Raw genomic sequence first — 12,720 nt, 5'->3', positions numbered from 1 at the left:
CAAGTTTGTATTTTACAAACTTTTTTCTTGAATATTTTCTACTGGTTTTTTTTTTTTACATCTAGTTGTACCTTAGCTGCTCTTAATTGAATTTCTCTATCAACCTTTGTAAAATGAAATAAACATTTATTTATTTATTTATTTTCTTTTGGTGACAAGTATTTATATTTTTTTGTTCCTTCCATTATTAATATAGAATAATATAAATATAATTAAATATATATACATTAATTATTATATTATATATTGATTATAATGTTAGAATACTATGTATACACTATTATTATTATTTATTATTAATAATATTATTGTATCTGCATTATACATATTAGTAATTAACAATTACACTTACTAATATTTATAATAATATCATTTATATTAATAAATATAATATTATTATCGATATCATCACTAATAAACCCTTTTATTATTAATGTTATTAATAATACAATTAATGTATCATATTTAGAAATTTAGATAGTAGTAATATATATTATATATTATTAGTTATTTTAGATTTAAGGTATTGTTTTCCGCAAGTATTATCTTGAGGATTGTTTGCTTTTTATTTTAGATTTAGGGTTTTATGCCCATCATTATACTCCTTTGTCTCTTTTATACTTATTCATCCTCTAAGCCTTTTCTTTCTTTCAACCATTGTCCTGAAGATGGATTCTCTTATGGTTTTGAAACATCAAACACCTTTCAAACCAAACTATGAAAATCGTGAATTCTTTACATACACAAACACACCACATAAATCTAAAATCTACTACATAATCTTTGCCTTTTGTTAATTGAAATCTCTCTAGTTTTTTAACATAGACTTCTTCATTGAGTTCTCCATTTAAGAATGTTGCCTTTACATCCATTTTATATACTTTGAATCCTTTGAAATAAGCAAAATCTAGGAAAATTCTGATAGCTTCCAGTTGAGCCACTGGAGAAAATGCCTCATCAAAATCAACGCCTTCAACTTGCACATAACCTTTGCATACAAGTCTTGCTTTATTCCTCCCAACTTATCCATCTTCATTGAGCTTTCTTCTATAAACCCATTTGGCTCCAATTATATTTTTTTCTTTAGGTCTTGGAACATATTCCCAAGTATGGTTCTTCTCAATTTGATTCAACTCCTCTTTCATGGCTTTAACTCAACGCCCATCATTGCTGGTCTGTGCAAAATTTTGGGTCTCCATAAGAGACAAAAAGGTTATGTTCTCTTGAGATGATGTAATTACTAGTTTCCTTCTAGTTTGAAATCTTGAATCTTTGTTTCCAGAATTTGATCATCTAGATGATTTTTCTTTACATATCTCGATGGATTCTTTCTATGCAAAGGCTCATCTTCGCTTCTTTGTTCTTCTTCAAATTATTCATCTTTTTTTCTTTTAATGTTGATTCTTGGAAGATAGTAGGATTAGGCTGAGCTTGAGGCAGGACTTCATTATGTGGCAATGATTCAACTACTTTCACATCAATGTTTTCAATAACTTCTAGTGTTCTTTTCTTAACACCTATACCCCTTGCTTCAATAGGCATACCATAGGAAGATTCTTTATTGGCCCTAGCTTCAAATTTCCCAAGTTTTTCTTCATTCACGTTGTGTAACATTTGCTTCCAAACACTTTGAAATGCTTAATTGTAGCTAGTCTTCTTTTCCATGGCTTAGAAGGGGTTTTAGTTCTTTTAGTTCTAATTTGAGCCATGTTCAAGATATAAACAATTGTATTTATCACCTCTCTCCGGAATCAATTTGGCGATTGAGCTTCAAAAAGAAAATATTTTGCCATATCCCGAACTATTTTATTCTTCCTTTCAACCACACCATTCCGTTGAGGTATTCTTGTGATAGTGAAGTGCCTCCTAATTCCATGATGTTCACAGAATTCATTGAATTCATGGGAGGTGAATTCTCCTCCTTTATCTTCCCTTAAACATTTAATCTTCAAATATATTTCATTTTCAATAAGAGCCTTGAAATTCTTAAATTTCTTGAAAGCTTCAGATTTTTCTTTAAGAAAACTAACTCAAGTCATTCTTGTGAAATCATATCTCCTTTTAGAGAACGTGTCTTGGTAGGTCTGCAAAGGTATGTGCTAACAATTTTCAATGAACGAGATGTTCAATATTCTTTTGCCTTGACGAAGACGATGGTTTGCTTCCCAAATTGACACACTTTATAGACATCATATGAGGTTTTGAAATTATGGGCACATATTTGATGGCTTATATTCTTATGAATTTTACCAAGTTGTCAAAACTAATGCATCTTGACCTTTTATGCCATAGCCAAATTTCATCTATCTTTCCAATGCAACATTTTTCAAATTTTGATCCATCAAGGATATATACATTTCCATCCATCATGATAACTTTTGCCACTAGTTTACTTGTAACTAAATTTATGATCTCACAACTTTTGGAGTTAAATGTAGCATCAAACCCTTGATAACACATTTGATTGACGCTTAAAAGAATATGTTTCAACCCTTCCACTTATAGGACATCCTAGGCTTCAGTTCTTCCATTGTCAATGCTTATAGTTCCTTTTCTTGTGATTCATGCAAATGAATTATTTCCAAAATTGACATTACCTCCATATATCTCCTTGATGCTAATAAATTTTTTTAATCCCCTGGCATGTGCCTTGAGCAGCCACTATCGACATACCACTTATTTTCTTTCTTTTAAGCATATAGAATAAGCCACACCTTTCTCCTTTCTCCTTCCATATCTTAGGGGGGTACCTTTCCTTTCATTGATTGTTTTTTACAGTCCCTTGCCTTGTTTCCAAAGTTATGGCATATAAAACATTTGATATGAATTTGAAAATGGTTTCTTCCACTTTTACAAAACATGTTTCTAGAGAAGTTTCTTGCGTAACTACAACAAATTTCCTTATGACCAAATGTGTAGCACAAATAACAATAACCATAAAAGAGCGTGTGGTACCTGGATGATTGTTTCTTGCTGCTTATTTTTCCTGGATGCCTTCATAAAATTCCTTAACTAACTACCTTGTTGCATATATTTCTCCTTTGAGAAGGACAATTTTATCATCCCTTTCTCTTACCTACTTTTCTGTTTCTCCTAGCTACTTTTTTTTTTTTTATCCAAGCTTCTTTGTCAAGATTTCACACTTCCTTTTGAACTCTTTCAACTCAAATTACTAAAACATGACATAATTTACATCTAGATCCATGTTTCCAAGGTTCCTTAGATCCACCTTCCAATAGTTAAATGTTCGTGGAGGCACCTTCTCTGATACCAAACTGAGGAAGGGAGGTGAATCAATGTGGTGGAAAATTTTTATTTCAAAATGTTTCATCAATAATCAAACATTTAGAAATGTATCATAACAAGTTGCATTTATAACAATAAATGAAACGACGCATCAATATGCCATCATCACATCAACACAAGAGGACACAAGCTTTTATGTGGAAACCCTTACAGGAGAAAATCACAAATTCTTCTTCTTCTTCAATTCATTACATATATTTTTAGGCACCGACCTACTTGAGGAACCCAACCCAAAGATATGCAAGCAATTACTTGCGATTGGATACAACCTGATTAAGGCATCAACCTCAGAAAAGTGCAAGCAGTCACTTGCAATAGGCTACAAACTGATTGAGGCACCAACCTCAGAAATTAGTAAGTGTTGACTTGTTGTAGGATTCAACCTGATTGAGGCACCAACCTCATTAATTAACAAGATTTTACTTGTACACTTCAACTTGATCAAGGCACCAACCTCAGTGGAGACACCCACCTCCTTCTTCAACTCCATGTGGACCACTTTTCATAATATTTCAAACTGGAGCCACTTGATCTTCAATGTACGTATTTAAAATCAATCATGATATTGTTGTTACATTGATGTCATCAACCTGTCATACCATTATCATACTTTGTCCCAACATGTTCATCAATTTGGTCACATAAAACCCTCCTTGGAACCTATTCTTTCCATATATGCAAAACCAATTGCAACCTTCTCAAAAGTCCTCAAAACATATAATACTAATCCTAGACATAAAAAATGCATCGTCAAGGATTTTCATGCCTTCAAAACTATTCAAAATTGAACTCTAATCATCATGCTTCTTCCATAATTCAATTTGGCTTTGAAATTTTCCTAGAACCCTCTAAAAACCACATAAGGGTATATAAAACCCTACAAAAATTAATCATTCAAAAGAATGACACAGACCGAGTGTGTTATACAAAATGAAATTTTATGGCATCTACAAAATAGTCTAATTGTTCTACAAAATGGCCAAGTGTGGGGCACCAATATCTCCATATATAAAAAAATAAATTAACCAAGTTTGACCAAACTCGAACCCACAACCTTCATAATGCAATGGAAAATCATACAACCAAATAACCAATTCCCCATTACTAATCGTCGCTACAAACAAACGTGTATATAGGAGACAAGACTACGAGTTCCTCATACCATTGACAAACCAAAGTTCCACGCCTTCACGAAACTTGCATATATATCAAGAACATGTCTCCTAAGTGCCTCGAACTTTCAACTATAGTGCCAAGCCTTCACAAATAAAACATGGCATCGAGCATTCACAAAAACTTGTGTTACACATATGTATCATAGGTGGGCCTTCAAGCACCTCAAACCATCAACCAACTATAGTGCTGAGACTTCACAAAACCACGGTGTTGAGATTTCACAAACACCATAGTGTTGAGACTTAACAAAACCATAGTGCCCAAACTTCACAAAGAAAGGTCTATGAATTATTCAAGACAACGACCAACTACTTCATACAACTTAGTTTTACATATATATGTCAGTGATATACCTTCGAGCACCCCAAACCATTGACCATCTACCATGCCAAAGACTTCACACAACTGATATAGCCACAGAACTCAACCATCGACTCATGACTAAGCTTCTCATAATTTGAAAGTGATTGTGAGTCATGGTGTGGAGTGTGTATATATATGTGTGTGTGTGTGTGTATGTATGTATATATATATATATATATATATATATATATATATATATATATATATATATATATATAGATATATATATATATACATACATACATATATCTCTCTCTCTCTCTCTCTCTATATATATATATATATCATGTGGACTCGGGGCTCATGAGGGTCAACCTCAATGCTGATTGGTGTTCACGTAATGTGCCATTGAAAGACCATCGACCATATGGAAATGAGCCATATGAACTTGCCAAAATGACCATGTCCAAACTCTTAAGATTTCAGTGCTAGAAATATATATATATATATATATATATATATACATACATACATATCTCTCTCTCTCTCTGTATCTATATATATATATATATATATATATATATATATATATATATATATATATATATATATGTATATCATGTGGACTCGGGGCTCATGAGGGTCAACCTCAATGCTGATTGGTGTTCACGTAATGTGCCATTGAAAGACCATCGACCATATGGAAATGAGCCATATGAACTTGCCAAAATGACCATGTCCAAACTCTTAAGATTTCGGTGCTAGAAATATAATCCATATGACCATACCCAATGACTTAGTCTTCAGGGGTCAAAGGTCATCAACATGATGACATCATCATGACATAATCATGCCACGTGGCAGAATGTGAGGGGTGCCATGTGTCATCCAAATTCTACCTTTTCACCAATCGAAATGCCCCAAAGATTCCTACCATTTGGCATATCCTAGAGGCACCACATAATCTGCTGATGTCATCCATATCAACCTATAATTAGCTGCCATGTGTCACTACGAGATAATCTGGTTACCCTAGTTAAACATTGTGCAAGGTATTTTATCATCAGTTGTTTAATTTCTCATCCAATTGTCGAATTTGTCCGATTTGAGAAAACATGCTTAAACTTTAACATTTTTAAATTTCGTGTAAGTTGGACAATTATGCATCTGTTGTGTCTTTCAACAAACCCCCCATTTATTGATTTAATAGTTAATATTTTATTAATAAATGGGTATCCTTTATAAAAAATCCTCCAAAAAGCTTGGCACTTAAGCACTTTTTTTTGAATTTTTATAAATAACTTGAGGTGTCAAGTCGAATCCCTTTAAAACTAGAAATTCTCACTTTATCGCATATCGCTGGATCATGTATGTCAAAAGTTAATTAACAATCACGACCCGTGAATTGCGATGGAAGGGATCACCGTAATAAATTTAGGATATCATTGAGCTTTCCATTCAAAGCTAAGACTTAAGGCATTTCTTGTAAAATGAAGTGCCTCTCGCAATGGCATATCAACTTTCACGAAAAGCACAACTCACAAAGCCTATTGGAATATGCGAACTGCAATATTGCAGTATAGCAATCCAATACTCATCGCATCGCGATGCTTTACTTAAAGGCCAATCTTATGAACTACAAAATTTTTGTGAAACGCGATATAACCCAGACCTGATAAAAGTAAATGTTATAAACTGTAGTTAAGTTCGGTACCTAGTAAAAAGGCACTTTATGCAATAATTATTCATTTAGGCAGAGTGCGCTCTAAATGACGAAAAGTATGCTTCTTACCTCACATCTCATAGAATTTTAAACATCTCTGAAAAATGCACAATTGAAAATGCGATATTGCGATTTGAGATATTCCAATAATCTTACCGCAATCGCATAATCGGAATTTCTCAATTTAAACTCACCACCTTAAAGTTTTTCCTTTCCCGCTTGCGATGCGATGACTTAACTGAGTAATAAAGGCCATGATAAAAGATCTTAGTGCATATTTAATAAATTTTAATGGCATTTATGTTAAGAACAACTTGACGTGATTTGATATCTTTTCATCTGCATTTCAAATAAAAGATCCTTTCTTGTCGCCTTTTGGGGTTAACTATATCATTTAATTCTCACTATCATTTTCACTTTGTGTTTCTCCGATAATTTTCATTACTCCATTTCAGGAAACCTTCGAAGGAAATGACATTGGAAAGAATGGTGAAGAAGGGAAAAGCTATTGCATCTGAGAAATCAGATATGATACCACTTTTCTCCGACACCACCTGCAGCAAAGACAAAGGAAACACTTCCTGGGAAGCCATGTATAACTTGTTAGAGGAAGAGAAGCCCAGGCTGCTAGTAACAAAGGAAACAACTAATGCCCAAGAATCATCTGATGCCTCCTATTTTGAAACAACATGTTCATTCTTGCACCGAATAGCTGTGAGACAAAATATATTACCATACAAAAATATGGTAAAATGGGTAATTGATGATGTAGATGTCTCGGACAGGACTTTCAAGAATAAAAGACAAGAGGTCATGGGGTCTTTCTCACCAGAAAATCTACAACTAATGTACCAGCTACCAGAGCCTCAAAAGCTCTATAACAAAGAGTTCCTTGAGAATTTCGCCAAAGAGAACGAGGACCCATTGGATGTTACATAGACCTGGAGGTCAGGTGGAGGAAAATTCAAATGGGATAAATCTAGTATGTACTCAATAACATCCCTTTTTGCCCCTCATAATTTCGCAACAGCAATGATGTGTAAGTTATTCGGTAAACCTGACAGCACCAAATTTTCTATCGAGTGGTTCCCGTTAATTGATGCAACAGTTAATGCAACAATTATGAAATGGAGTCATATTTTATCAGACAATTTAGCAAAGGCCATTATGGAATATAGAAAGAAGAGAAGTGTTTCTCCAAGGATTTCTCCCGCTTTCTTTATGAGTGCCTTTATTATGGACACAATTTGCTTTTATTCTTAGTTTTCGAACATGGGATGGAAGTGGATTGTACAGAACCCGCTTCCAATCCATATATACCATTAACTTTTGTGGGAATCTCAATTCATCCCCATTTTTACAAAATTTGCCAGGGTGTTATGTTGCCTATTCATAAAACTGTTTTTGATAGAACAACCCCTAGGTTTTCTGAAGAGGCCAAAGTAGACATCTTACCAGTTGCTAGATGGTTTGGGGAAGAGACATTCACCTACATTAGAGTTTTTGGGAGCATTTCTTCTCCGCATGTCTTACCATAGTACATCCCAGATAAGCTATTGGCTAGAGAAATAGCTTACCAGACAACAGGGGAGGGCAGTTTAACCAAAGGACTGAAAGAACATAAGAAGTCCATTTGGCCAGCCTTCCCATTATAATGTGGTGCTTTCGCACTACATGACTTTGGGCACATAGTAAAAGAAGCAGATTATTATGTCTCTAAAATTGGCCACAGTTCCAGGGAGACAATATGACCCAAATCACGTTGCTAAAGAATTTATCACTATGGTTAAAGTGAAACAGTTCACCCATGAAGAGGATGCCTTTGATGACCTCTTTCAAGAAGCATAAACATTTGCACAAGTCCTACACTTGGCATCATTACAGTTGATCCCGGAATATATTAATGCTTTTCATGTGTATAGGAATAAGGGACTGTTAAAGGTCCCATTGGACCTATTACAGATTGAACCAATAAGAGAATCAACTCCTACCGTAAGCTTGGAGGGAAGTTCGAAAGAAAATTCTAAAGAAGAAACCCAAGAGAAGTCAACTCATGAGTCAGAGCACTTAGAACGAAAATCTCAAAATGGAAGAGGAAACACAAATAAAGAATCTAAGAAAGATACAGCTGGAAGTACTGAGGAAACGATCGAAAAGGCCTTGGCAAAGAAGCAGGCAGAGCTTGCTTTCACTTCAACTCAATCAGGTAAGGCTCCAATCATTGACTTGGAATAGGAATGGGAGCAATTCAATAAACTTCAAATAGACACAAATATTGACGAAACATCCGAATTGCAAACCCCCAGGCAGACCCAACATAAAGAAAATCTAGAAACAACAAAGAAAGGAGCTATAGGTACTCAGGATATTGAGGTTATCACTGCTTTTCCTACTTCCGAAGTTGTCTTGAGAATTGAAGAGATACGTCCATTAGAAATATTCTACAGTCCTACACATAAGTTTGTAGTTAAAAGACAAAGGAAGAAAAGGAAACTGGACACCACGACCATTACAACTCTAGAAAATGAACCAATGTATGTTGTGTGGAAGGACACTCCTGTTGACCCATCTGAGAATCTTACGAAGCTGTCATAGTTCGCAGGAGCTTATGCCACAACAACCATCGATAAGACAAATGAAGTTTGAATTCTACTAAAGGAAAAAGAACAAAAAATTATGCTCCTTGAACAACAATTAGAACATGAAAAAACTAATCAACAAGCAGAACAATAGGTAGCCTAGCTTCAGAGAGAATTCAAGCAGATGAGGTTACAGCACCAAGCCAGCTAATCAGAAAAATATTCATAGATTCATCAAATGCAAGCCATGGTGGATAAATTCAAAGATAACCAGCAACTTGAAGAATTCATCAAAGAAGTGGTCAACCTAAATTCCTTATTAATGCAACAAGAAGAAATATTCTGATAGAAAATCACACAGATAAATCCTTACTGTGAGACAAGTGATAAATCGACAAAGCAAGTAATTGAAATGAGGTTTGAATATGAAGAAATCCACAAAAAGGTATCTAAATTTATCACCTAACAAGAATCTAAGGAGGGAAGAAAGGCTGGCTTACCAATAGTGGAAGAATCCCATAAGGATATCCTATTTACAGATTGGGATTCACGATTGAAACATGTAGAATGGGTGACAACAATAGCAACAGGAGCAACAAGCAATATAATAGAAGTTGTAAATGAAAACCTCCATGCTGCCAACCTTGTCAAAGAGTGCATACCAGGGTTTCTACCAAATGTCAAACAACTAGAGCAGCAGTGGAAATAGACAACGCAGGAAAAGGAAGAAGCAATTAAACAACTAACCAGGACGAATTGGGAGACATACTAGCAGTTTCTTGTAAAACCGCACAGCTAGTGGATGACTCTGCGATGTTTAACAACCTCTACAGAAAAGATGGTGCCAACTTTTTCAGATGCCATATTTGCTGGGTACTTAAAATCCACACTTAGCCAGCCACCTCAGCTCAAGCCGATGATCGACATTTGCGACCTCAGAGATCAAGTTAGCTGATTAAGTTAGTTCAAGATCAAAGGAGCTAGTCATTAGTTTAATTCTTTTTTTAGTTTTATTTTTTGCCCACTCTGAGGAAGGTTGTGTTATGAAACCAGCTCAAGAAAAGATAGAAAAGTATATCAATGCCTTAGAATTCAGCCTCTTCGAGGGGGCAACCTCCTTTAAATTACATAAATGAACAATTCTTCGCTGATACAAATGACAAAACCTCCTTTCTATATATAGGAGTCTAAGGAGTCACAATATAACCCAGCCGACCTAACAATAATAATATAAAGCCACAAAAATAACAATAGAGGGATTCTATGGGGCACAATAATAACAATATGGGGGCATTAGGGGCACAACAATACTAATAAGGGGTATAACTACAATAGTAATGGGGTAATCACTAGTATTATAGGGACCCAACATGCCCCTCTCCTTCAAAAAAGTGTTGTCCTCAACGCTTGAGTAGTTTTGTATACTTCTGTATAAAATTCTCATCCTCCCATGTGGAAACTTCAGCAGATAAGTTCTTCCACTTGATAAGATACTCCGAAATTGATCGATTTCGTAGCTGTCGAGTTCTTGTTTCTGTGACTGCTTCCAGTTCCAATATAATTTCTCCTTCCTTGTCAAGTTCTGGAAATATTGTTTGAACTGGGAGCTTGTCACCTATAACCTTCTTTAAACATGAAACATGGAAAACTGGGTGCAATCGAGAAGCTGCAGGAAGCTCTAATTTGTATGCCATAGTACCAATCTTTTGCAACACCTTGTACAAACCATAATACTTTGGTGATAATTTATTATCCTTCTTAGCTTACTTGAGGGACATTTGCGTATATGGTTGTAGCCGTAGGAATACCCAATCACCTACATCAAAACTTCTTTCACTGCGATGTTGATCTGCCTGTTGTTTCATTCTATTTTGTGCCAACACGAGGTTATCCTTTAAGAGTTGGAGGACTTGTTGTTGATGTTTGATGTGATGTTCCACTGCTTGAACCTTAGAATTTTCTCTCAAATATGATGTGGTGGATGGTGGTTGATACCCATAAAGTGCCATAAATGGGGTCATTTTTGTTGCTGTATGGAAGGAAGTGTTATACCACCATTCAGCCAGAGGAAACCATTTGACCCATTGTGTCTGTTTATTAGATACAAAGCAACGCAGATATCCTTCCAAACATTTGTTTACTATCTCAATTTGCCCATCAGATTGAGGATGATAAGATGAGCTATGAGCTAACTGAGTACCAAGACAAGAAAATAATTCTGTCCAAAAATTTCCAGTGAAAATGGGATCTCTGTCACTTACAATAATCTTTGGGTTTCCATGTAGCTTTTGAATTGTTTCCATAAATGCAGTAGAAACTGTACTGGCCTTAAATGGATGTGATAATGCACAAAAGTGTGCATACTTGGTAAGTATTTCAACTACCACCATGATGACATTCTTTCCCTCAAACTTGGGTAAACCTGTGATAAAATCCATTGAAACCTCCTCCCAACGTTGGCTTGGAATGGATAAAGGTTGTAATAGACCCGGTGTCTTAATTGTTTCAACTTTATTTTGTTGGCAAACCAAACATTCCGCCACAAACTTTTGAATATATGATTTAAGGCCATCACAAAAAAATTCCTTCTTAACCCTGTGGTAAGTTTTTAAAAATCCCGAGTGCCCTCCTAAGGGAGAAGTGTACAATTCCATAAGAATCTTTTGCTTTAGCTGGGAATTCTTATAGAGGTATAAGCGATATTTGTACCATAACGAATCATTTTGCCAACTAAATGTATCAGACGTACTGGAATATTGTTGTAACTTTTGAATAAGTGCCCACACTTCTTTTTCATTCTTCCATTCCTCCCTTGCTTTGTTTATCCAATCTGGTTGGATAATAGAAATGGCGCACAACAATGCTTCCACATCCTCATCCTTTCTTGAGAGTGCATCTGCCACCACATTTTGCTTCCCTTTTTTGTAGATGATTTCAAAGTCATAACCCAACATCTTTGTGACCCACTTTTTTTGCTCTTCAGAGGATAATCTTTGTTGTAAAAAGTATTTAAGGCTATCATGATCCGTTTTTACCTTGAAGTGTCTTCCCATTAGGTAGGGTCGCCATTTCTTAAGTGCATGGAGTATTGCCAACATTTCCTTCTCATAAATAGCTTTGCTTAAAAACTTTCCCTTGATTGGACGACTTTCAAAAGCAATGGGTCTTTCATCTTGCATTAGAACAACACCAATTCCATTTCTTGAAGCATCACATTCCACAATAAAGGTTTTTGTGAAGTCCGATGTAGCTAAGACTGGTGCTTGGCACATTGCCTCTTTAAGATGTTCAAAGGCCTTTGTTGCTTCCGGAGTCCATGAAAATGAATCTTTCTTCAATAATGTTGTTAGAGGTGCTGCTATTCTCCCATTAGTATTAACAAACTTGCGATAATACCCTGTCAACCCGAGAAATCCTCGCAGATGCTTTATGGATGTGGGGATTTTCCATTCCTTAATGGCTTTAATTTTGCTAGGGTCTACCTTAACTCCTTCATGAGATACAATATGACCCAGATATTCCACCTCCTGGACTCCAAAGAAACATTTGGATCTTTTTGCATATAATTGTTTCTCCTCCAATAGTTGTAGCACCCTGTCAACATGTTCAACATGATCCTTCCAAGACTTGTTG

This window comes from Pinus tabuliformis, chromosome 8 (genome assembly GCF_031772625.1).
Source record: "Pinus tabuliformis cultivar Carrire ecotype Pingquan chromosome 8, CPIR1, whole genome shotgun sequence".
NCBI lineage: Eukaryota > Viridiplantae > Streptophyta > Pinopsida > Pinales > Pinaceae > Pinus > Pinus tabuliformis.
The sequence above is the reverse complement of the archived record's forward strand: the minus strand, read 5'-3'. Positions refer to the sequence as shown.